General features: G+C 42.9%; 1 protein-coding gene across 1 annotated transcript in view; it reads left to right on the top strand.

The window, feature by feature from the left end:
- The first annotated feature begins 8132 nt into the window (after positions 1-8132).
- Positions 8133-27493, top strand: part of ZNF366 (zinc finger protein 366) — a 60908-nt gene continuing 41547 nt past the window's right edge. Inside the window, exon 1 of the mRNA XM_052659278.1 lies at positions 8133-8268. The gene's annotated coding sequence lies outside the window, so the exon portion shown is untranslated. The remainder of the gene's footprint in view (positions 8269-27493) is intronic.

The raw sequence follows: 27493 nt of genomic DNA on the forward strand, positions 1-27493 counted from the left end.
GATTACTTTTCAGTCAAAGGATTCTATCCGTTTTTTTTCTTTCAAATAGAATAAAATCTTTCCCATATCTGCTTTTGAAGCATTAACTGGACTCATCTGACACTCACAACATTAAGTAGAGATTGTGCCACTACATAAAACAAATTAGCTGCTGATCTTCCAGCCTCTAACAATTTAAAATCTCCCAAGAAAACTCTCCTAAAAAGAGAACTGGCCCAGGGAGTATCACTCACTGATGAAAGTGGGAGAGAAATAAAGATACAAATTGATGATATGGATGGTGAGCCGAACACTAATAGTCCATTATATGACTACCATGGGTCATGTGTACATTCACTTCTCACGAATTTCATGTAGCACACGATAGGCATGTGATCTTTTAACGTTGCCCCCTTTGTTTGGTGGTGGGTGGAGGTGAGTGTAGCAATCAGTTAACAGTTTTGATGAGTTTCAAACTGGGATAGCCACCAGCAAATATTCCCATGTGGGAATTTTGGTTTGAAAAGTTAAGGCCTAAATTAAACAGCAGCCTTCCCTGGTAGTGTATTATTAATAATAATCTTTTGTGGTATAACAAATTACCCCAAAGCCTGTTGCTGTTTAATTGCTAAGTCATGTCTGACTCTTTTGCAACCCCTTGGACTGTAGCCCAGCAGGCTCCTCTGTCCATGGGATTTCCCAGACAAGAATATTGGGAGTGGGTTGTCCTTTCCTTCTCCAGGGGATCTTCCTGACCCAGGGATCAAACCTGTATCTCCTGCAGTTCCACCAGGGCAGCCACCCCAAAATTTAGTGGCTTAAAAAAGCAAATGTCACCTCACAATTTGTATGGTGTCAGGAGTTTAGGGACAGATTAGCTGGATGGCTTGACTCAGGATTTCTCATGAGGTTGCCAGGCCAGAGGCTTCAGTCTTCTGAAGGCTTGACTGGGCTGGATGACCCTTTGCCTAGGTCCCTTCACATTTAAATTTTACTTTTTCATGTAGACTCTTAAATAAATCACATTTCACTATATATTTTAAAAGCAAACCACTGCACCATTGTCACACCCCAAAGATTGATAACTCTTTAATACCTTTTAAAAATAGTCTGTTTTCAATTCTAAAATATTTAAATCAAGAAATTTCACATTAAAAATTCATATTTTCAGCTTTTTTTTTTTTAATTAGATGATCTGGTCACATTAGGCTTGTGTTCTTAAACGGTCACAAGCCACTTTTGATGTGTCATGGACTATTTTTCCATGATTCCTGGCACACCCTATTATGTTACACATGGGGTACTGGTTAAATGAACTTGCTTGGTTCATTGAATGTTTGGGTTTATCCCTGGTCTGGTCCAAGGAGCCTGAAAGGTGTGGCAATGGGGTTGCAGAAGGGAGAAGCCTGAGCTTTGGTGTGAGTTGGACCCCTGAAGATTAAGAAAGAAGACAGGCTACAGAAACCTTGGGTCTCACCTATGTAGTGCTGTAGAGATGACAAGGATAACCATAGAGATTTGGTTAGTATGTGTTAAAAGACCGGGTGGGCTTTCCTTTGACAGCACTTGGCACTGAGGGTGTCGGGGCACCAGCAGAACCAGGCACCTCTGAGGGGACTGCGAATCAGCCAACACGCACCAAGTCTTAGAGCTCTTTTCTTAGGGCTGTGAAAGTCCTGGGTCTGGTACAACCAAAGGAAGGGTGTGAGGACCATGGAAAATAATGACACAGAACTTTAGCCAACTTTATCAAGGAAGGGGAACTCTAATCCTGCTTAATGTAACGTGTAAAAACGAAGTTGTTTCTTGTCTCTTGTGTGCTGCTGAAACATAGGATCTCGAGGTGCTTGGAGAGAGCTTGTCAGTAGACGAATAGGCCTATACAACCACTCTGGAGGAAGACTGTGGGAAAATGAGCCCTACTGAACAATGGAAGCGAGTATTGGAGGAGGGTGCTTGCTTACCTCCGGCCTGACAGGAAACCACAGGTGCTTTTTAACACAACTACTGCCACTCCCCAACTTAAAAATGACTATGTGTATGCACGCACAGTCGCGTCCGACTCTTGCGACCCCACGGACTGTAGCCCACCAGGCTTCTCTGACCATGGGATTCTCCAGGCAAGAATATGGAGTGGGTTACCATTTTCTACACCAGGGGATCTTTCTGAACCAGGGATGGAACACCTGTCTCTTGTCTCCTGCATTGGCAGGGGGATATCACTGAGTCACCTGGGAAGCCCCAACTTAAAAATGCTCATTTGCTGATATCAAACACTGGGAGCTCAGAACTCATTTTTCTGCAGAAACCATGTGTTCCTTGGTGATTAAGTCCACAGGCCAGCTCTTAAGATTTAGTCCTGTAACTAACTCATAACACTACCCGTCTACCCTGCTTCACAGACTTTCCTTAGGGAATTTCAGCCTGAGTCCTAATGTGGAACACCTAGAGTGCGTTTTCCCCAGCCCTAGTACCTCAAACGCTGAGTTCTGCTCCAGGAGTCACCCCTCCTGGGCCGGCTTTGAGAATGCCCCTAGTTTTTCAGTAGCAGCACTGGGTGTGCTAGCGCACCTGTCGCCAACATTTTTGGCACCAGGGACCGGTTTTGTAGGAAACGATTTTTCTATGGATGGCAGGGTGGAGGAGGAGGTGGGTGGGTGGTTCAGGCGGTAATGCAAGTGATGGGGAGTGATCTTGGGAGCAGCAGGTGAAGTTTTGCTCACCCGCCCTCCACTTGCCTCCTGCTGTGGGGCCCGGTTCCTAACAGGCAGCAGACCTCTACTGGTCCACGGCCTAGGGTTAAAGACCTCTGTGCTAGAGGAAAGGAAACTCTCTTGGGCGAATATTAAGAAATGCAGGCATGGGGCTACACATGAGGACAGTGACGCCAAGGCAAGCAGACAGGAGGCCGAGGTGGAACAAAGGCAGGTAGGTACTCAGCGACAGAGGCTCTGGAGATAAGGGGTGGAGTGGGGCACGGGAGAGGATGCTGCTGTTCACAAGTGTGAATCTCTCATAAGCCAGCTGTTTTCGTGCCAGGCAGTGCCTGAATTCACTCCCCAATAAACTCTTGTCACCCAGCATATCAGTGTGGCTCTCAAACCTCTTTAGACACAGCCACCTGCAGCTCCTGACAGCCCTTCTGTCCCAACCACATTTAGACTAGAATTTACAACTCTCCACCTGCTTCCTCTCTTGCCCTCCATGAACCAGTCTTTGCACAGTGACCCACATAGGCTTTCTGAAATACAATCTGAGTATGTCCTTCTCCTGTGTGAAATATTTCATGCTTCCCATCCCTCTGAGGATCTAGTAAAGAATCTGAACTCGGATCCTCTGGCTGCCCCTTGTAAGACTGTTGCCTCCCCAGCTTTGCCTGACGCATACCTGCTCCTTCTTCAGGCCTCCATGCATCTTTCATTTTCTTAGGGAAACTTTCCCTGACCTTTTGTCCAGATTTGGTACCTGACTACAAGCTCTCCTAGCTCTTAGATTTCCCCTTCAGAGCGTGGACTGCAATTTTAATTGTTTAGATATCCAAGCGTGTTTTACTAAATTGAAAGTGTCTCTCCCCTGCCAGAAAGTAAAATTCACATGTACATTGCCCATACCTGGCATGGGGCCTTCTGGTTCATAAGACAGGCTCACTAAATAGTTGCAGAATGCACCTTTGTGCCATATATTTTTGCCTTTTCTACTATACAGCATGTTCTCCAGTTCTAGAGACCAAGTTTTACTATGTGACAGACAGTGTTTATTTAGAGGGCAGGGTAAGTTACCTTTTGTTGAAATAGGGCTCTGAGCCAGAATTCCCTGGGTTTGAAATCTTGCTAATTAAGTGATACTGGAAAGTTGTGTAATGTCTCCATGCTTCAGTTTCCTCATCTGTTAAAAAGAGGAGGAGATAAAGGGCAAAATAGCAGCGACTTCAGTGGGCTGTTGTGATGAGTAAATAAGTTGTGACACATAGTTGCTTAGAAAAGACTTGGCACGTGGCATGCATTGGAAAAATTTTAGCTCCTCTTCTTCACTCCTAAGACTATGAAAAATGGGTGTTATGTTAGTGTCCCCACTCCTTAAATGAAGACACTAAATCCATAAAACAGACTTTTTTTTTAGCAACTTGTTTATAGTCCTTCATAGCATCATTTCATGCTACAAAGAAACTAAAAAGAAAGAAAGAAACGAATGTTCTCAAGTTTGGGGAGTTGGGGCTTGGAGGATATTAGGGCTTGGCAAGACCAAGAAAATAAATCAAAGGAACAAAGGAAATTTCAAAGCAGCTTCAGGCGCGGGACTTGGCTCCCTCTTTTGCACGTTAGTCTAACACGTGAGAAGCCTGCACGAGGGAGGGCAGACTCAGTTGCCATAGAATCTGGAAGGGGGATGGCGAGAACATGGAGCATGACTCAGAGCAACAGGAACCAGCATCTCCAGGTTGCAGCAGGAAGTGAGAACCGTGACTCCCAACCTGTTCCGAAGCTCCGCAGGAACTCTGCCAGCATCTCCAAACACATCACTGTGTCCTCAAGCTGAGTCCACTTGAATTCAAGAGTAAAAGCCATGCCATACGTCCCATGTGAGAGGAAGTGGGCATAAAGAAGCCAAACAAAGGGCCGTGAATCACTGGAGTGGACATTCTTCCTGGAGAGAGGGGAGTCCTGCACCAGGCTTTAAAAAGACATCTGGCAGGGGCAGGAATATTCCTGGCAGCCTGCTGGTAATGGCCCCGAAATAGAAACAACCCAAATGTCATCTTCAGTAGAGTGGATATATAAAGTGTGGCGCAGTCGCAGAGTGCAATACTCTCCAGCAAGACAGAGACTGAGCCACACTCAACAATAGGGGCAAATCTCACAAATGTAGTACAAAACAGAAAACACAGTTCAATGCCATTTGTTATGTAAACCATGTGATATGTATCTGTGTCAGGTTTGAGGACTGAGGACCCTTGAGGAGAAGTAGAGGGATGGAGGTTCACAGGGATCTCTTGTTAGGTTTCTCTTAATCAGATGTGTTTGTTTTATAAAATTTCACTGATGTGTACGCTTACTTTTTTGCATACTGTTCTGAATATACGTGCATGAGCTCAGTCCCTTGAGTTGTGTCCTACTCTTTGTGACCCCATGGACTTTCTGTGATTCTTTGCCAGGCTCCTCTGTCCATGGAATTTCCCAGGCAAGAATACTGGAGTGGGTCACCATGCCCTGCTCCAGGGGGTCTTCCCAACACAAGGATCGAACCCATGTCTCCTGGGCCTCCTATGTTACAGGCAGATTCTTTACCTAATGAGTCATCAGGAAAGCCCATTCTGAACTTATCTTATATTTCAAATCATTCTTCATTTTCCCACCCTCCATGGCCAGGGGTTGAATGAGTCTTGGGGTAAATAGATAGCCCTAGAGCTCTCAATAACCAGCAGCTGGGAAAGTACCAGTTAGGATGCTTCAGAAGCGGGAAGCCATTTTGAGTAGAGCTTGTGTTTCTGCAGCGCTGGTTCTGAGTCTTGGGGTCACTGCTTTTGTCTCACTGAATTTTAACCTCGGTGTTTATCCTTGTCCCCTGAAGTTATGCTGGGAGAGATTGGGAGCAGGAGGAGAAGGGGATGACAGAGGATGAGACGGCTGGATGGCATCACTGACTCGATGGACGTGAGTCTGAGTGAACTCTGGGAGTTGGTGATGGACAGGGAGGCCTGGCGTGCCGCGATTCATGGGGTCTCAAAGAGTCGGACGCGACTGAGCGACTGAACTGAACTGAACTGAATCGAATGATCTCTGTAATAGCTAATGCAATGTGAGCTCATCTGCTGGGTCAGAGGCTGGCCCATGGTCTGCTTCTACACATGCCTTTCCTCAGGGGTCTGCAATACAAACACCCATTCCCTTCACTCCCCTTCTGAGTCTGAATAAATCCTGAGGTGGCTGGAGAGGAAGCTTCACCAGCCTGAGTGACCAGATGAGAAATCTCTCCCGTGAAACCTGAGGGGAGGGACTTGGGAGTTTCAGCTTCTAGACACCCAGTGGGTGACATTACAAGTATTAGAGGATCATCTTCATATGATTGACAGAGCAGGGAAAGAGACAGAGGTCCATTCTATGAATCTCACAGGAGGCGACAACGAGCTATCTGAATGGAACAGCTTGGCACAGGCAGGGCTGAGAACCCCTCTTGGAAAACCGAGGCTGACCTGCCTAAGACCGACACTGCTTCACGGTACTTTGGAAACACTAGAAATCACTTGCAAGTTTTTCCAGAGATGACATGGACCAGAGAGAGCTGCAGCCTGAACGCCTTTGTTCTTCTCATCACCCCGTGGCCTCCGCTGACTGGGGCCTCAGAAACCCAGCCCGGCCTTTCCCTCCTTCTCCTCACTCACCCGCTCCTCACTCCCTCCCACTTACTTCCACATTTTATTGTAGAGCAGAGCGCTTCTTAAACCTCACAGTTACCCAGAGTTTGGCCCCCAGTATTGTTACTGCTCTACAGGAATCAATTCCTATCCCTCCCATTCTCTCATGCTCTTCTCTTGCTTTCTCAGATTCTCCCGCTTCTGTTCCTTCCCATGTCTACAAAGGCAGGAGAGAGAGGAAGGCCAGCAGAGGGCAAAGAGCACCAGAGCTGAATCAGGAGGCAGATGAGCTGTTTGGGTTTGGTCCCTGATGTGGATGCCTTTGGGCAAACAGTACAGATTCTTGTCTGGGCACCAGGGTTGTCGTCTGTAGACGGAGCTGGGTACCCCCCATGGCAGAAACCCAATGCCACGTGTTGTGTCAGTATTGGTGCCATGAGGCTGGAAAGAATAAAACTGTCCTGGCTTTTACGAACTTACTGAGTAATGTCACATTCTTGATGACACACACACATATTCAGATAGAGAGATAAATTGATAGATAATTACTGGGAGCAGAAAACTGGATAAATGAAGGATCTTATAGTCCACTGAATCCAATAAAATCTTGCAGAGAGAATGAACCAGATTCATCCTTTCCCTGACTTTACTTGACTTGCTCCTTGTGTTCAGGTGTGACGCTCCACCCCAGTTTTTCACCATTGGTTGGAATAAGGAAGCACTTAAAGCTGTTGTGTTTGTTTTTTTTTTTTGCCGCCACAATGATCTGCAGCTGCTTCCTGCTTGTGGCAAAAAACGATCTTAACCAGATGAATGAAGGGCATGGGACACACAACACAAATCAGAACTGTAAACCAGGCTTACTCCTGAGTGAAACATACCCTAACCAGAGCTTGTGCTTGCCCTTTACATGCCTGGGACCCCCTAACTGGGTAAAGAATAGTCCCACAATTATCTAGCTCCTTGTAGTCAACCTCCCATTCCTTTTCAAACTTTGTGGATGACTTACCTAAGACCTGTGCAATATTCTGAAAACAAATTAGAAATCAGCTTCTGGTTTTTCCAGAGGTGACTAAATCCAAAAAGCACTAGGAATATAAAGGACATGACAGTCTGAACAGCAGTTCTGAGATAACTATGTCCAGCAGCAGTGTGGTGAGTCGCTGCTGTTGTTTTTCATCCATCAACAAAGATGAAATCTTGGTCCTCTGCATGAGGCTCAGTGACCAACGCATACATCTGTTGTTTGGTCCTGGAAGAATGGAAAGCTCTAGAGTCAGGCTGAAAACTTGCAGCAATGCTGGTGTTTCACAGAGCCCAGGGAGAGCCACACATTCGGGCTAACCTGTGCACGCCTGGCCGCACAAGCTGCAGGTTTGCCTTGGTTAGCATGACAGACCGAACTTTCCCTCCATCAGAGTGGATGAGATGGATTTGTTCCCCTTTCGTCGTGTCTTTTCTGCAAACTAGATGTCAGGCTGCAAGCTCAGGAGAGTCTGCCTTTCTGGAACACCATTTGTTTGGACAGGACAGGCCAGTAAGGCTTTTCATCTCTTTAAAGCTCCCAGGGCAGAGAGCATATTTGAGGAATTCCTTTTTTCAAAGTTTTTTTTTTTGCCCCTTCCAACATTTTGTTTAAGAGAAAATGAGATGTCTATCTTCTGTTTCCTTATTTTTTTTCAGGAAAGCAAAGGGTTGTTGACTTCCTCCCTCTCCCCTCCCTTCCTTCCTTCTTCCCGAAGGTACTCATCTGAGAAAAAGAGAACGAAGTATTGTTCCTGTTCTCTTTCTTAAGTCATTTGAAACACTGTCCCTGCGAGTTCTGTAAGTTCCCTGCAATCTGTACACAAGAAGGGAGAAAGAGAGGGAGAAAGACAGAGAGACAAGGGATCAGGTAAACCTCGGGGGCGGCTGCAGCCACTCAGACTCAGGAGCTGGTAAGTTACCCACGCAATCCTTTCTACTTCCATTTCAGTGTCCTTGTGATGGATGTTGCTGTGGGCATCTTCCACAGAAAGTGCCTTACTGGGTGTAATCCTTAATCAAAGGGTGTGACTGAAGGATGGCCCAGAATTGAAGCTTGTATGTCTTTTTTTTTTGAGAGAGACTACTGATGTTCTGCAGGGTTGAGCCTGGCAGAACTGGACATAGAATTGCTCTAGGCTAAGAAGGACATTGTGTTAAATCTGAATTTGGGCACAGATAAGCTGGTGGGTTAATCAAGAGCCACTGGAGTGCTGTATCTCACTGAGAATTTGCTCTTCCTCAGTGCTGGGTCCTGGGAGCCTTCTCAGGGTGTCTGTTAAGAACTGTGGTTTGCTCTGGGGATTTTGTTACCCATTGTCTTGATGGAGGTGCCTGCTCCTGTTCTTTCCTTTTCATTCAACATCTCCCGCCTCAAAGAGGACTGTTAATTTGTGACTGTTATTCTGCCTCACTGAGGCAGGAGGAAGAAAAAGAAGAGAATGTCACTTTGATTTGTACTGTAAGGGGGGGTGGGGTATGCTTATGTGTTCAGGCTCCACATGTGGGTTGAGTGTAAATTTATTATCCACTGTCAATTGAAGATGTCATCTGCCACACAAAAGAGGGCAAAGATTTAGGGGCAAGCAGCTTTAATTTTGGAAAACAACATACCACTAGGATAGGAAGGTTGAGATTGATCACTTGCGTCAGTAGGAGTGAAAAGCCCAGCAAAACATTGAAGAATGTTTATCCAGTGCCTGGTTTTTTAAGCATCAAATAGAATACAGCAAACCAGTCAAGATTATACACGCAATTAATTTTTAAAAGTCTATCTTGCTTCATTTAGATTCATCAGGATGTATAATGTTACCAAAAACTCATCATGGCAAGCCACAAGAGAGTCAAGATCACATTGTCAAAAATAGACCAGCAAGGTTGCTCTGAAAGACTGTGTATATTTACTAATATTAATCATTCAACCCAGAGAGGTGTTGAATGGCTGAAAGACAAAGGACAGGCAGAGGTTTTTCTTATATTTATTTCTATGAAATTTACTGATTGAAGTCATCTGGGATGTGAAGAGTGTAATAAAATTAGCTGTTCTCTCATTTATATATTAATTTGGCCAGACTATGCATTAACCACGCTCAAGTAATTAATCTTTAGTTAAAAATGAGCCATCTTAATAAGAGTAAGAAAATATAAAATTGGACTATTATATGGGTTTTGTTCCATTAGTCAGACTTCTTTTTTCTTCTCCTTTTTTTCAACAGACTTTCCTTAGGAGCACTATAAAATGAGCAATGGGAAAGAGATATGATAGCGTTTTCCTGCTTGTGGAGGCAAAATTATACTAATAATAATTGAAAGTGGTGTCTAGCTCCCCTACCACCTACCCTTATTCACCCCATTTCATAGATCTTCAGGTCAAAAGGTAGCCGGGACTGATCAGCTTGGGCTTTTTTTTTTTTTTTTTTCCATTTTTTATCAGCAAATGTGACTCAGTAGAAAATTCAGGGCTGCAATTTTTCGTGCTTCTTTCAGTTTCATTTTTCCTTGATAATATATTTAATTTTATGCTCAGTTAGAACAACATCAGAGGATACTATCTCATTTGGGTTATTGAATAAAATCATCAGATGCAACACAATATGCAAAAAATGACAGCAGAGTCCCACCGACAAGTAAGACAAAAGGTGGGTCTGCCTATGGCACAGAAAACAGCCCCTCCTGTGCCTGTGTCTCCAATGTGGCCCAAGACTAAGGCGCTCAAGATAGGTTCTTTTCTGTAAAAGAAAAAATATATATTCAGTATTTCCATTTGAGTTGTTAAGTCATTGCCATGAGAATTTTGGACACTGGGGGAAAAAAATGCAGCTTCCTAAATAAGAAAGTCATTGACAAGTTTAACCTATTTGCTACTAATCTGTCTTCACTCAATTCCAAGGAGTGAGTTGGCATTTGTGGAAACTTCCAGTGTGTGCTTCTTACTCGGAGTCATCAGAGGCTCTTCTGTGATATCATTAAGGAAACTCCAGGTTGAAATGAGCCAGAATTTGACACACAGAAAGTTGCATTAATTAATGTGTGCCAGAGTTGTACGTATAACTAAACCATAAATTTGCTGTGTAAATGTTAAATCATGTTAGGATGTGTCCTGTGGGCTGATATGTGAATTAAATGTGAGCAAGCAGAACACCAAAGCACAGGCTTTGTTGTTATCCAAATCTGGGTTTGAATTCCAGCTTTGTCGCTTACTGTGTGACACTTAATTTGGCCAGGTAATTAACTCCTCTAAGCTGCAGGTTCCCCTAACGTAAAATTGCATCTATTTAATCTAGTTGTAGTGAGGATTAAACAAGATTATTTATGTAACACAATTAATACATAGTATGGTAAGTAGTAGGAGTCAACCCATGTCAGATGTAATTTTTAAGTCTTCTATTAATACTTAAAGGTACTGTCTTTTGAATGCAGAGAGTGGAATATACACACTATAATTTGTATCATGATCCTTGATCAATACCATACCAAGAGTCTGCCAAAAAAAAAAAAAACAAACCATCCCTCATAGCTTTGAAGTTGGGCACACATTGAGTGAAGCTATCCTGAATCCCAAAATCTTGCAAAACAAAGGAAAGCAGAGTTTAACATTTTGATGTTTATCTCTGCTGATGGCAGAAACAGCCAGATTTAGCCTCATTAAAATGCCAGCTGTGTTCAGCAGAGTAGAGAGTAGGGGAGAGTTTGTCTTGGGATAAAAGTCTTCAATTTTCGTCATGAAGAAACTACATGATGTTGTGGACGTTTCATTCTCCCTTTCACCCACTTCCCCAAGATGGTGAGCTCTGGGTTGCTGATGACCTTTTCCCTGGCAGTGGAGGGCTAGAGGCTTTTTTTTTTTTTTTTGGAGACCATTGTGGCAGTTCGTGACTCAGCCAGAGACGAACAGATTTGAAGTGACATGTTCTCCTCACAGTAAAGACTAAGGACACTCAGTGACCCCTCTCCTCAAACATTTTAGCGGCAAGCCACCTATCACCAATAAACAGAACAGGGGTACCACTACTGTGTGCGTGTGTGTGTGCGTGTGTGTGCATGTGCGTGTGTGTATGTGAGAGAGAGAGAGCTCCAACTGCTATTTTTCTCTCACTCTAAACTTTAAAATCTACGTGCTAATTAGCCTATCAAGTAATAATGATACTTTAACTTAGTTAAACTTCCCTCTCCACTTTACCAGAGCAAAACACAGCCACAAAAACGACCGGAAATCGACCACCAATATCCCAAACCGTTGAGGTTCTTTTGTTAGAGTCAGAGGCCCTGATACAATAGAGACTTGCCTGGACAACCTAGCCTTTGGAGAGCAGGTTGAAGCTGTGTTGTTCTACCCTAAAGTGCAAAACAAGCGTCTTCTCAGGTGGCTTGGAATAAGAGAACAAAGACCAGACTGGGAGTCCGAGCGCTTCTGCCAGCCTCTGCCGCCCTCTCCACCTATGACCTGAGAGGTCTGCACTTGCTTGGACCTTAGTTTTCTCTGTAAAATGATGAAGTTGGATGAAACCGGTGACCCTCAAGGGCGTCTGTGTGTGTGAGTGTGTATCAGAATTCATCTGGGACTTGTTCACACTCTTCTGCCCACTGCACTAGATGCCCTATGAGACTCCCATGCTGACATCCTGTGATTTTCTAAAATGGGTGATCACTGTTTTGTTCTATCTTCCTTAGGATTGCATCGACATTAAAATGTATTTTTACATTTTTGTTCTAAGAACCATACTTTCAAGCATAATTCCTATTCGGCATTGGATGTTCTCTTTAGAAATTAGTTTCAAATATATCAGTTGTTATTCTAGAAGCTGTTAGTTTTATGGAGTGAGGAATATGCCACCAATCTGATCAATATTCTATAATGACATATATTATAAAGAGCAATTACTTACAATTATAAATATTAGAATTCTATATGAATAGCACTTTTTGATTTATGCATTTATATATTATTTGTCTCTTGGAGTGAGCATGCATTCTTTCTTTCATCAAAGAAAACACAGATACTGTTTTTCTATTCACTTTAAAGAATGTAGATTCAATATAAGTTTTTTGGTTTTATTTTCGCCTTTTTACAATGTGTGTTGTGCTGAGCCTTTATTAGAAGTTAGACCCTTGTCCCTAAGTTAATACTGACATGGAAAGGCAAAAGATTGATAATGGTGTTTGAAAAACCAGCACCCACAAGTCATATTAAACCTGCTATCAAAAGAAGAGTTCTCCACGTGACAGAGAGACAGCAGATACTTTGATGTGCACTTTCAGAAACAGCTAGCCTAATGATGGCTATTCTTTTTAATTATTCAAATATCAAATACATTTAGATAAAAGAATAAGAGCTTGTCTTCATCAGAAGTTATGTATACTACATAAATTCACTAGAAAGTAAGCACCATGAGGACAGGGCCTTCTTTTGTTCACTGCTGTAAGCGTATAGCCTAGAACACATAATAGATGTACAAAATATTTATTGAATGGATGACAAATAAGTGGGCTGTAGAGTGAAGCATGCCATTTCTAGTTAATACTAAACACAGCAGTTAGGAAGTTAAAGATCAGTCAAACTCTCTGGGACTCTGGACAATGCCAAACTGCCGGCTTGACATGTTTATTTCCCACCTGAACTGACTGAATGGCCTACTCCTCCATCACGTGCCTGGGGCTGCTACCTGTGTATTAATGTGTCACCTTGGTGAGGACCCTGCCCACTTGTTCCTGGGTGATAAACATTTATCAGATGCACAGAAAAGACTGTTGGTTGCATTTTGTTTTCCATTTCTTTCCTGGGCAGATGATGGGTTAGCACATTGTTTTTGGCGAGAGGGAGAGGGGTCATTTGTTTTCCCTTGACTGAGGCAGTCGTGAGCCAGGGTTTAGCCTTGTGGGAAATGCTCAGTGCTCTCTGGTTTTTACAGGCAGGGCTGTAAATCCAAGTTAAAGGGACGCCACTTTGGTTGAGTTTACATAAACATGAAGGAGTGAATTCAGGGAGGGAAACGTGATATCCTCGCGGTGCACAATACCCTTTCCTTCATATAATTAGGCACTGGAGACAGCCAAAACAAGCAAATACCGGGTTGCGGCAGTTTTGCATTTACATGGCAAATGTAAAAGTGGTAAATATATGTATGAATATGATAACAACTTTGCTGTCTTAGTTGTTAAGACCTCTCATTGATAAAGCCTATCTCTTTATTGCCAAATACCAGGACCACACAAAGGAATTCTTCCCCCTTCTCTTTTCCTATGATCTGTTACGGCTGCACTCTGACCTCATTCTGTGACAGCCACTGGTATTAATGGGGAATGAGATAACCACAAGAGCACCACCACCACCCGCAGTATTTATGGAAGAGTTTTTAGCAAGATTGGGGCCTGCCAAGAACTTTACGTACATTATTTCACTTAACCCTCCCATTCTAAGAAGTAGGCGCTTTAGAGATGAGGAAAGGCACCTACCTTGTTTAACAGATAAGCTAGAAAAAGTAAATGATTTGCTCAAGGTCACTGAATTGATGTTGCTTGTTTTCAGCCTTCTCATTAAAGAGGAAGCAGCTAATAACTTTTTTTTTATTAAGTATCCCTTAAGGTGTGTGTGCAACCTTAGTCATGTTGCTTTGTGACCTTCCCAGCCGCCCCCCCCCCCCCCGCCCCCCCCCACACACACAGACTGTAGCCCACCAGGCTCCTCTGTCTGGGATTCTCCAGGCAAGAATGCTGGAGTGGGTTGCCATTTCCTCCTCTAGGGAATTTTCCCGACCTAGGGGTCGAACCCACATCTCCTGCATTGCAGGCAGATTCTTTACTGCCGATCCATCGGGGAAGCCCATCCCTTATGGCAGCATTCCTCAAATGTAGTCAAATAACCAATAGTATGGTATTACCTGGGAATTTGTTAGAAAAGCAGAATCTCGGGCTGTATCCCAGACCCCCTGAATCAGAATTGGCATTTTAACATGATCTCCATATGATTCAGGTGCACATTCGTGTTTGAGCAGCACTGCCTTAGGGTTTTGATCTGTTATATATACAGACTGACATAGGTCCCTCTCCTATGGAGCTACAAAGCCCTTTCATAAATTCTGAACTTGTCCAAGACAGCATTACTCCCTCTTGGATAACGGTGTTACTAGACAAACCTCAAGTCTATCAGCTGTGAGCAACATTAGGCGTGACTTTGATGGTCTCACCTAGCAATGTGACACCATACAAAGGGACCCTGATAATCTCAGAGAGTACAGGTCTGGGGTGTTGTTTTTCAAGTCTGTTCTGAGAGCCGAATATCAGAGTCACTGGGATAGATTCCTAGACACTTCTCCAGATCTGATGAATCTGGGGAGGGGCCTCAGAGGGGAACATCTTCCTCGTGGTATCATCTTGTGGCTTATGGAAGACCCAGCAGGGGCAGTGACAAGTTTGGGGAACATCATTCCAAAAAGGTGTCCAGCTTTTTCAGCAGCTTGAAAAAATATTTAAATGCAATAGTACAAGATAGAGTATCTCAGATTATCTTCTTCCAGGAAGAAGAGGTATTCTGCCAGCTTCCTCATTTGAAAGCTGGAGGACGGGGTCAAGAGACCCCCTGCTATCCGCCTCTGGGAAAAGAGGGGCGGATCCCCAGCATCACCGCCCAGGAGCAGACGCCAGCACACACCCCTCACTCTCGAAAGAGCTTCCTCTGCACTGGGGACTCACCGTTCTGGCTTAGAACAGAAATCAAGAGGGGGCTATTGTTGGAGGGGTGGGGAAAGGAAGCTGGCCGGAAGAGAGTGAGGGAGAGGACCGGAATAGCCTCTGGTTGGCTTGGGCCCGGACAAAACGCCTCTGCCTGGATGGAGGTAGTGGCTTCTCCCCCTTAATTGAGCCCCTCTGGCCCTCTTCCACCGGAAGTGTAGGGAGAGAAAGAACTTTGAGTTTTCAGTGCTGTTTTATGGAACACCCACCACAAAAGCCACTACTTGGTTCTTGCTGTTTTTCTAATTCAGGTGGTTTTCTTCCCCATAGCATAGTGGAGCTTCCTCTCCTTCCCTCCACACCTAGTAGCTTGTTCAGTTTAAAAAAAAGTGTACAAAGAGGGGTCTTTCTTATCCTGAAAAACGTATGTATTGAAAACTTTGAAGCTGCCATAAGGAGCACCATACTTTATCCATCAAGGTGGGGCTCCTGAACTTTTAGAACTTGAACTCTTAGGGTGGAGAACAAGCAAAAAGCTCTACAAGGTTACTCTAGGTATATCCAGAATCCTAGCCCCTACTGGATTTTTTAAGAGAGTAGCGCAATCATGGTCTTTCTCAACACTTAGGAGATGGCCAGTACACAATGCAGCAAGCAAGCTGGTGTCTCCTGCCACATGCCCACAGCTCCTCTGCTGCCAGTGTTGTCTATACACCCCCCCTCCCACCCCCAGGGATGGAGAATTCTTATCTGCTGGCTGTAGCCTAGGCCGTGAGTCTTAATGAGGATGTTGGAGAAAGAGAAGAGCCTAGGTTTTGGAGAAGAAGGTGCAGCTCAGTAATACATCATTTTGGTGTGTCTGAACAACCTTTAAGTGCTCAGATGTCTCCCACTTTACACTAGCTCCTCTTGCTCTTTCTGAGCCTCCTAGGAAAGGAACTGTGGTATCACATACTTGGTGCCTACAGTTAGGAAGGACGTTCAGCTGTGAGCAGATCCTACCCCAGAAGGATTAGGATAGAAAGTGCCAAGTGTATTTGCCTTCAACCAATGTGGATTTTTTGGGAGACGGTAATGGTTTACTTAATAAAGTATTATCTCTTTTGTTTCTAGCACATGTGCTTTACACACATGTGTACAAACACACATACATAGAGACTATCCAAAATCACTGGCTCTTATCAAAGGAAACTATGGATTAACCCCAAATTGTTTATTTGACCAAGAATGTAGTATCTAATTCTCAGTCCCTTGTACTTTCATATAGATTTACTATTGTAATTAAAATTTTCCTACTGATGATAAAAAAAAAACCCCTGAATTTTGTTAGTTAGTGGCAGTGGAGGAGAAGAGAGGACTTGTGTTATTGCAAGAAATTCATAAAGTGTTCCATTAACTTATTGTGTGTTGATTTGAGAATGTTAATGCAGGAGAGAAAGCTAAACTCTGAGTTAGTGATAGAGGCTTGAGTGTGCTCATTGACACATGGACAGAAGGCAAGTGAGTGAACCTAAAAGCATATGGAAATTTAACATATGACAAAAATAGCATTGCATATCAGAGAGGAAAGTTAGATTATGTAACTAATGATTGGGACACCTAGGGAGAAAACAAACATATCTGTTCTTTGTTTCATAAAATTCAAGATAGATCAAAGATTTAAAATGTTAAAAATAAAAACGTAAAAATAATAGGAAAACGGCAGATTTTTTTTTTAAATCTCAAAGTAGGAAAAGTCTTTCTAGTTTTATCTAAAAGCCTTAACATCTGTTATACATTAAAATTAAAAAGCTTCTATAGGGCCCAAATTCAATAAGCAAGATCAAAATAGCAAATAAAACACTAGGGGAAACATTCTAAACATGTATATCGCAAAGAACTTAATATGACCAGAAAATGGGCAGATGACATGAAACACATTTCTTATTAAATGAAATATAATTAGTTCTTAGACATGCGAAAAATAAAAGATAATATGTTGTTGTTGCTGTTCAGTTGCTCAGTCGTGTCCGACTCTTTGTACCCCCATGGACTGCAGCACACCAGGCTTCCCTGTCCTTCACTATCTCCCACAGTTTGCTCAAATTCATGTCTACTGAGTCAGTGATGCCATCCAACCATCTCATCTTCTGTCGTCCCCTTCTCCTCCTGCCTTCAATCTTTCCCAGCATCAGGGTCTTTTCCAATGAGTCAGTTATTGCATCAGGTGACCAAGGTCTTGGAGCTTCAGCTTCAGCATCAGTTCTTCCAATGAATATTCAGGGTTGATTTTCTTTAGGGTTGACTGGTTTGATCTTGCTGTCCAAGGGACTCTCAAGAATCTTTTACTTCATAATAAATAAATGCAAATTAAAACTATGAGATACCATTTTTTACCTACTTGATGAAACAAAAGTTGAGGCACTTGTTTGGATATTTGTTTCTGTGGATTTGGAGAGTACTGTCATACACAGATGGTGGAATGGAGAATTAGTAAAACTTCACTGTAGAGAGCAATTTGTGAGTGTCTATAAAAATGTAAAAGTGACTCTTCTTAGAAATTACCTTACAAATATACTTAGATGATGTAAAAAGATATACCTACAATGCAAGATTAAAAAAATATTAATATAGCATAATTGTTCATCAATAAGGGATTGGATCAATTAAGTATATATCCATATACAATGAAAATGCTTCTGATTTTAAGTTCCATGTTCTGATAATTTCCTTAAGGATGATCACTTCACATCCATCTACATTCCTCTTGTCCTTTCCCTGCCAGCATGTCACCGAATGCCATATATAAAGCCACAGCCAAAGTCTATGTTCCTTCTCCTTCAGTTGCCTCTCAATTTATAGGGTCCCTATTCCCTTGGCAACATGTGAAATATGAGTGTCAACCAGGGTGAGAAAACAGTCCTGGAAGCCAGGTATGAGGGGGAGTGGCAAGGCAGTATAGAGGAGTGGTTACAACCCCTGCTCTGGGGGCAGATACTTGAGATCAAGTCCCCATCCTCTCACTTGCCAGTGGTGTGATCATGCATAGTTTAATTTTTTCATCTGCATGACAGGTACAAAATCACACCACCCTCTTAGGGTTTGTTGTAAGGATTAAGAGTGATAATTCATGCAACTGCTTACTCACAGTGCCTGCCTCATAGTAATATTCAATAAATGTTAGCTCTTTTAATTATTAATCTGAACTTTCCCTCCTGCCCACGGGACCTGAAACTCTCTTGGGGGAGGAGGGAAGAGAGGCATCTAAGTTATCAAATTATGTACTCATTAGCATCATGAACTTGGAATGCTGGGATGATTGAAGGGTTTTTTATTTTTCAATACAACAAGAATAAAGGGAGAGACTGGAGTAATTTCTGTTGCCCCCAAGTTAATATCATCGAGGGAAACTTCTTCCAAAATTCTATGCCCTGGAGTCAGTTATATCCTGAAAATATGATGAATGCAGGCCGTAAAACTGCAAGATTGTATGTAACATTGTGCTGGGAGTTGAGCCAGTTAACCAGCAAGTTTCAATTTGCATGAAAAATGTGCCTTAAATTACATTTGGATCAAACTATCATTAAATATTAATATTAGGGCCATAGTATAACTTCCTCCCCATGGTAGTCATTTAATAAATGAGTTGCAGTTTCAAACCAAACCAAACCAGACCTAAACCTTCTGTCACTGTGATGTGCATATGCCCTTATTTCCCAGCTCTAGTCTCAAGGCAGTACAGCGAGGGATGAAGCTAAACCCAGCCAGTCTGTGTGTCCCTGTGACTTCAAGGATCCCAGCCAGAGATAGCAGACCTCGGCAAAAACAATAAAAAATATCTGATGGCTTTTACAGGAACTGAATTTCCCTTCTGTGTGTAAGGTGCTAGTGAACCCTCTTTACATACATCTTGCATATATATAAGGAAAGAGACACAGGAAGAGATTCAGCAATGACTACTTCCAGACACTTTCTATCTAGACTTCTATCAGATGTACAAACTTGCTATAGGTAGCAGTTTAAGAGTAGAAAGCTCATTGCCGCCAGAAGACCTGGATTCTTCAAAGTATCTTCCTTTGTATGCCTTATATGTTATTAGATCACATTCTAGAAGCTTCCAGAAGACATAGTTTAACTTAATGGGTTGCCCTGCTTACTAATTCTTTCATGTGTGTCTGTTCTCCCTAACTACATTGGAACCATATTTGTCAGAGACTGTTTTTTAACCATTTTTGTACTCCCTCAGAACCCTCCAAATTCTTGTTGGTCTCATCTTAATTCTCTCTGAGATTCTTTGTAAAAGCTCTTATTATCCCCACTTTAAAGATGAGCAGACTAAAACTGGGAGATGATGGATGATTCAGCAGAGGTCATGCAGCTCTGTGAATCTGCAGGGTCTATGGAGTTATTGCAAGGAGTCAAGGGGTCTCTACTTGGGTGTCAAGTGCCTACTGTTTGTACACGGACTAATGTTTTGAAAGTATACGTACCTCTGCTTTCAAATATGGTTCTTTATATCATGGTAATTAATAAGATATAAATTAATGTAAAATGTAAAATTAATGCAAAATTTTTAATTACTGAATTAAAAATAGCTTTTGGTTACTTTGTATTTTTACTGGGGATTTGCAAAATGAGTTTAGTTAGTTATGGAATTTATGAAATTTACAAAGGGAATCATGCTGAGAAACCTGGAAACCACTGCTGGGGTTTTCTAATAAATTATATGGAGGTGCTTTGAATAATCTAGGTCTTCTGGTATAAATGAAATTTTCCACTCTAAAACTGCTACCTATAGCAAGTTTGTACATTTGATACAAGTCTAGATAGAAAGTGTCTGGAAGTAGTCATTACTGTTTAATCTCTTCCTTTGTCTAACAACTATCTCCCCAAAGACTCCTGGTTCCTTCCTTTGTAACCTGTGTGACCTTGAGCAATCTGCTTAACCTATTTGTGTACCAGTTTCCTTACTGGCAAAGTGGGGGAAAGTGTAGAGCCTACCTCATAGGATGCTGTGAGGTCCCATGAGTTAATACATGTGATAACTTACACATTCTTGCTCCATAAGAAACATTCAGCAAGTGTGGTTGTTGCTGTGGCACCCCTTGGCGCTGTTCTTGTCACAGAGTTGGAACCTGATGGACCTTTTTTGGGATGAGTTAATGGAAAGTGAAAACGTGGCGCAGGCAGCAAGGGCAATCCAGATCCATATAACTTCTCCTCTACATCTCTTTAGTTACAGGCAGGGCTTTTATGCAGATGCTGCGTTTGGAGTATTTGCTTCAGTGAGCTCTAGATAGCGAGATGAGGTTTCTATATCTTCTGGTCCAGTAGCCTTTACAAATCTATCAATTTTATGCATTAGATTCATCAAAATATGCATTTAATGGATCAGGCAGGAAAACTCTGGAGCTCATGTCAAGTACAGGCTTTACTCCTCATCAAAAACTATAAGAGGAAACAAGACCAGTAGACCGTCTAAATGGGAGGAGAAAAGCATTGCTTTCTTGCCACAAACCAAAATGCTGAGGATCACAGTTATGAGAGGGTCAAAGGAAGTTAGAATGAACTTTCATAGCAGGCTCAATGTTTATCTAGCTTAAAATTTCACTTCCAGATCATCCCATGGATAGTTATTTAGCTTTATTCCATAAACAACCTTTGAGCCAGATAGAAAGTTTTTCTGTTTATCTTTTTTTCAGTGTTTGCAAAATGAGGTGTTGATGGCAGGAGAAAAGAAGCCCTCACTAGACTTTTAAAAATGGGCCACCCTGAGTGTCACTGCTGGCTGACATAGTTTTTTCTAACAAAAGTGTCAGGCATATGGGCCAGCGCAGACGCAATCGGCTTGTCCGAACTGGGTGCTTGTTCCAAGGCCAGGCAATAACAGTCCTAGCAGCTTCTCACCCTTGGCTGTCCCATGTGGGCAAGGCTCTGTGCTCGTGCTATGGACACTACAGGAATAAAACTCAGTTTGAGCTTTCCATATTCACCTCCATCCATTGACCCTATTTCTACCCACTGGGACCACACAAAACAAATCCAGTCCTTCCATGTGTCAGTTCTTCAAAGTATTCAAGTAGAAGACCTCAAATCCCCAGACGTCCACACACCTGCTTCTTGAGACGCCGGTCTCAGGCACCTCAGGAAGCGGGGTTTTCTGTCTCCCCTCCAGCAGGCCACCCTCCTCTGCATGCTCCCCACTGTGTCTCAGTCCGCAACATTTCACCCAGAAACCCCTCCCCACCATCCCAGTGGTTTGGCCAGTGCACAACCAGGGCTCTCTGAGGCCCATTTCAGGTCCGGAGCAATTGCCGAAAATCTCCCTCAGAAGGTCCAGATGAAAAGGGCTGGAGTGAAAAACAGAGAACTTAGGATTATTGATTTGTGTTATCATTTTTCTAAACTTCAGCCCTAATCTTGTTGCTGGTCCTTCTCCTTCCTCTTTATGACCATGGGAATCTCTTCTCACCAGTGTTGTTAGGAAACCAAAACACATTACTATAGGTATTATTTATTGAGTGTTTTTGTTATGTTTTGTTTTGTTTTTGCTTTTGGTCAGGTGTTTATATGTCTTATTTTATGAAATCTCAGAACGAACCTTGTGAGGTAGTTTTCTTTCTTGTTTGTTTTGCTTCCGTATGAGAAACCTGAGGCTCAGAGATTAACTGCTCACAGTTGGTAAATGAAAGACACAGAATTCAAACCCTTGGGTGCCTATCTTCCTCGTTTATGCTCCTTCTAACTCACTCAGCCTCTCTGTGACATAGAAGGTTGGAACATTCCTAGCTGACAATACTACATGCTCAGTAAATGTTAGTTTCCCTTTCTCTCCTCATCCTCCCCCTTCCTCCAATGAATGCAACCTAAAAATGAGGAAGAGGGTTGTGAGCTGACATAAGTATATGCCAGACCTCTGAGGTGGCCATGCAACATGAACCCCAACGTGAGGTGCCTTCAGCCCTCTCTGTCCCATGGGGCTGTGGGCGAGCTCAAAGGGCCCCATCGACATCCGATAGCCAACTGGTTTAGTATCAAGCCATGTCTAGGGCTTCTTGCTAACCAATTTGCACCTTTTATAGCTTCTTCATCTTTCTTCTAGTAATTCTATTCATTCCCCAAACTCCAGTTAAATTGAAAGTCTCTTCAGAACTACCAGCACCTCAAAGCTAGTCCTGCTTCATTTGGACCTTTGGGTCCATAAAACAAGTTAAGGTGTAGACAGAGAGCATCACCTCAGGGGAGGCGGGAGGCCTCGGGCGGGCTTCTCTTCGGATCCTTCTGCCTCACTGGGGCCCTTTATGCCCCTTGGAGAGGCCTCTAATGCAGCGCTGCCAGCAGCTATCTGACTCAGGCTCAGTAGTGCTCAACTAGGGACAGTGCATTCCACTACCACCACTACCCCCAGGCATCTGGAAGCAGGGAGGGTACCTTTTGGTTATCACAATGACCAGGGGTACGACTGGCATCCAGTAGTTGGGGGAGGGCAGGGATGTTAGAGTTCTGCAGGGAAGCCTCACAAAACAGATCCCCTTGAGAAAGTCCGGACTATGACTGTGCCCAGCACAGTGCCTCTCCTTCCACAGATGTTTAATACAAATCTTCTGAAGCAATGTTCCCCTTCGTCACATTTCCTATTTTTATGCATATCTCATCTCTCACTGAAGGTTCTGAAATAGAGGTATCTTGCTTGCCTCTAATTTCTGGAAGAGACTGCAGAGGTGGAGGTCTTATTCAGCTCTGTCTCATACATACTCCTTCCTCTTTCCTTCTATTCTCAAGAATTCAACAGTTTAGAGAACCACAGCCCTAATGAATGCCTTCTAAATGGATCAATTAGATTTACCCTCTGAATAGGTCTCAAAGACTAAATTTACTAGAGCAAATTTAAACTTTTCTCTTCCAATGTGGAGTCAAACACCCTAAAAAAGTACAAGGTTGATGACGTAATTCAACGAGTTGTGAATGATTAAGTCTAAGTGAGTTTGAGCAAGCTCTGGGAGTTGGTGATGAAGAGGGAAACCTGGTGTGCTGCAGTCCATGGGGTCACAAAGAGTCAGACAGGACTGAGCAACGGAACTGAACCGATTTGACTAAATGAGCAGCAGTGGCCCATTGGTTTCTCCTCTCAGACCCATGAAGTCACAGCCTGGATCAGGCAAAGGAAGGGAGAGACCTCTTAAGAAGCCAGTGAGGAAAAAGCTAAAAGTTTGAGGTCTGACCATCTTCGTCATTCTCCCCAAAATGTCAGAAAAGCAGGTACTAAGTAGATCAAGGCCCTGACCTTGCTCTAGTACAGATAGCCTGTTACTATCAAGAGTCAGAACCAAATCCCTACAAAAGCTCTGTGCCCTTGATGCCAACTCCTTCGCAGCAGCATGTTGCTGTCAGGTAAAGCATTCTCTGTGGTGGGAAGTTTTCAGAGTTCATTGGTTTTACTTTATGGCTGATTTCCTTGATAAGACACACAGCTCCTTTCTCATTTATAAATTTCACAGAGGAGCTTCTCTTCTCATCATGGGAATTTCCAACTCTGCACCTCTCAAGGGCTTTCTCATTTTCTTAAAGGGTATGAGGGAATGCTTTAAGAAGTCTTAAAGTTTATTTTCATTCTTCTCAAACTGGAAACAGCCATCTCAGGGCTGCTAAGGAAGAGCTGAGAAGGATCACAAAGCAGAGACATTTAATAAGTAAGGAAAGAACTAACTTTTATTTAGCACTTGCTATGTGCCATGAATAGTACTATTAGGTGTCTGGCTTTAATCTTTCCCCAGATAAATGAAGTTAGTGTATTAGTCTGGATAGACTAGGTAATGCTTCAATGACAAGCAAACTCTAAATCGCCATGGCTTAAAAAAATAAAGAAGGGAAGAAAACAAGGATTTATCTCACCCTTCCATTACATATTCATTACGAGAATCAACAATGGCTTTGACCTAGGTCATGTTAACTTTAGGACCTGAGCTGACAGAACAGCTATACTGGAAATGTTTCAGGTTGCTATGGTAGAGGAAAAGAAAATTATGGAAATCGTGGACTGATTCTCAGAGATTCCACAAGGAAATGACACATGCCACTTGTGCTCACATTTTGTTGACCCAAGCTAGTCACATGGCCATGCCTACATGTAAGGGGAGTAGGGAAGTGCAATCTGACTATGTGCTCAGGAGAAGAGCTAGAAATATTTGATAAATGAAGAGTGATTATCCTGTTGTTATAGCTGAGAAAAGAGAGGCCTAGGAAAGTTAGTAGGTGAGGGAGCTGGGGTTCTGTGTCCTTAGCTCTTTACTCTTTTTACATACATGCTGCTGTACCTTTTCTCCCAATGCTGCCATGAGCTTAAGTATCCTTGGGGCTTGAGGGCATGTTCACCTTGGTGTGGACATGTTAAAGCCAAACCCAGGTCATTGTGGCTTAGCCTTTATTTCATGTACTTTTATTCTCTTTAAAGGTCTTCAACATGTTCAGTGTGAAATTATTATGTAATAGAAATTTATCTTTGAACACATGTCCCAGATTTTTCTTTTAATCATAGTCTCAAGTATCATAGGTTTCTTTGCTTACTGCTTTTATTTGTTGAATGATGAGAAAAAGGCCACTCTGCCCTTAGCTTAATAAAGATGCTGCCTGGTGGATATTCAAGATTCAGAGGAAAAGATGCCCCAACTTATCTTCATTACCTTCAAGACAGTCTTAAAAAAAAATTACTTGCTCAAAGGAACAATAAGATAACAAGACTGATTCTACTAGCCCTTAGAAAATCAATCCTGATATTTCATCTCCAGAGAGCTCAGAGGAAGTGCCATGTTATATCAATTCTTCTCAGAGTTTTCTAATCCAAGTACTGCTAATGGGAGAGAAAAATCTGGAAAGGAAATCCTAAATGATCTGCCATAGGTAGAATTTCAGACTTTAACCTGTCCTAGGTTTTGCATTCTACTCCATAACCTATCCATATTTGTTTGCATTTAAAATGTTTTAAATTATGCACCACTAAAACTGATAAGCCAAGAAGATATTATACAATTTATTATTTGGTTTTCTCCATCCTTAGAAACTTGACTTAAACCCTTCTTAATCCACTAACAACAATATGCTTATCACCTGAGAGTAGGTCCCAGGGGAACAGGGATAAGGATTGGGGGTAGAGCTGGTTCCTCCTAAAAGCTAAATTATCCAAGAGCCAGGAGAGAATAAAAGCGAGGAAGAGGAGGAAGGGTAGGAGTCGGGGAGGAAAGGAACAAGAGCATGAAGTGGCGTCTGGAGACAAGGAGGCGTGAGTACAGCCAAGGAAGAACCCCAAATATGGTCTTAAAAAAACACACAGAAAGAACTCAAGACTATTTTACTGATCACACCAGTTGTTAAATAACTACATTTTAAAATTGGTTATATTCTCCTTATCCATTAAAAAAAGACCAAGTACTTTGTCCAAAGCACAGCTAGTTGTAGCCTTAGGCAAATTGTTTAACTTTGCTCGGTTCTCAGCCATAAAACAGGAACTCAAATGCTGCTCAGCTTAATGAAGTGTTAAGTTTGCGAAACCCTTTGAAGGCAGAGAGCGCAATTTAAGTATTATGTATTATTAAATAAATGCCTATTTAGGAAAGAAACTCTCCATTAGCATTATGTGTACCCTAACTAGTAGTTAACACCCGGGAGAGCTGGTTGTCAAAATTTTGATGACAGAAGGGATCCAGGCATCCATCACTTAAAATGGAAAATAAAAGAACAAAGAAACAAGCCCGGGCAGTAAGGAATGGAATGCACCATTAAGGCATTGGCTTGGTTCAGAGAGAGATTCCCCGAGCTAAAGAAGGCTTCGTTTACTGGCATGGAAAAATATGGGGCCAGGAAATTGCTCAGAGGTCTCCTGTCTTTTCCTGTGCACATGGAGATACGCTATGTGTTGGCTACTGTTTTGGATCAGAATCTCCGTTTTAGAAATAGCCTGAGTTGTGTCCTTGGAAAGGGAGAGGGCTGTGTGGTATATTTGTGTGCGGTGGGGATGGAGGAGGGGGAGGTGGGAGAATATGGGGAGGAGCTATTTAGATGTTCCCTGGAGCCAGATTGCTTCCTTGGCCTCACAGACAGTTACCAGAACTGAGCTGGGGCAGTGAGCAGCTGACCTGGGCTTAGGGAACCTCCAAGTCTCCTGAAATAGCTCCAAAGTGGAGCCAAGCTGGCCCTCCTAACACACCGGGCCAGCTCTGCGTGGTCACGCTGGATGGCTGGTTGCAAGTCCACCTGTTTTTCAGGTTCATGGGCTGAACCTTAGTCTTTGAGTCAACAGACATTTATTTGGCAACAACCTCCTGACAAACACTGTTTTAGGCACTGGAGGTACAACAGGAAACAAAAAACAAACATTCCTGCCCTCATGGAGTCTGCATTCTAGTAGAGAGAATTGGACAATGAATAAGATAAGTTATATAATTTGTTAGAAGATATGGAGAAAAATAAATCAGGGAAGGAGAGAGAATAGGGAATGTGGGGTGGAGGGATCAGAATTAGGGTGGCCTCATTGAAAAGGTGGTTTTTGTTCATATCGAACAAAAACTGGAAAGAAGCAAAGAGAGAATCATGTAGGTATCCAGAGGAAGAGCTTCTAGGCAAAAAGGGCAGCAGGTGCAAAGGCTTTGAGGTGGGAGAATGCCTGGTGTGTGCAAGAAACAACCAGAGGCCGTTAGGCTTAGAGTGGAGTAAGAAAGGGAGAGTGCGGTGGGGCATGAGGTCAGAGGGGTAACGACATCATGGAGAACTTGCAGGCTACAGGATGAGCTCAGACTTTAAAACCAAAGATTGCTGGAGAGTTTTAGGCAAGGGAGTGAAAAGATCTGACTTCCATTTTAATAGAATCAAGTTGACTATCGTGTTGAGTAGGCCTTGAGGAGCCAAGGGTGAAGGAGGAGAGTTAAGAGTGGTTCCATTAAAAGGTAATTTTCATCTGTTTCAAAGTAAAGGTCAAAGACCTTGGAAGAAACTTGCGGCTTGGACCATAGTACAGGTAGTAGAGGTGGTGAAAAGTGGTTGCATTCTGGATGGACACTGAAAATAGAGCTCATAGAATTTGCTAATCCGTAGCTGGGGGTGGCTTCCCAAGGGGTGCTAGTGGTAAACAACCTGCCTGCCAAGGCAGGAGACATAAGAGATATGGGTTCAATCCCTGGGTCAGGAAGATCCCCTGGAAAAGGAAATGGCAACCCACTCTACTATTCTTGCCTGGAGAATCCCATAGACAGAAGAGCCTGGCAAGCTGCAGTCCATGGGGTCGCAAAGAGGTGGACATGACTGAAGTGACTTAACCCTTAGCTGGGGTACTCAGGTGGTCTGTCCAGGAGCATGTTAATGAACTGTGAAGGAAGAGTGATGAGGGGTGTTCCCTTTCCACTCTAGTAAAGAAAGAAGAGACAGGGTTGGTTCTTACTGGTACAACCACCTCACCTTTCTTCCTTTATCCTTCCCATTAATTAAGGGCCTGTTATGTGCCAG

Source organism: Budorcas taxicolor, chromosome 20 (assembly GCF_023091745.1).
Source record: "Budorcas taxicolor isolate Tak-1 chromosome 20, Takin1.1, whole genome shotgun sequence".
Lineage (NCBI taxonomy): Eukaryota > Metazoa > Chordata > Mammalia > Artiodactyla > Bovidae > Budorcas > Budorcas taxicolor.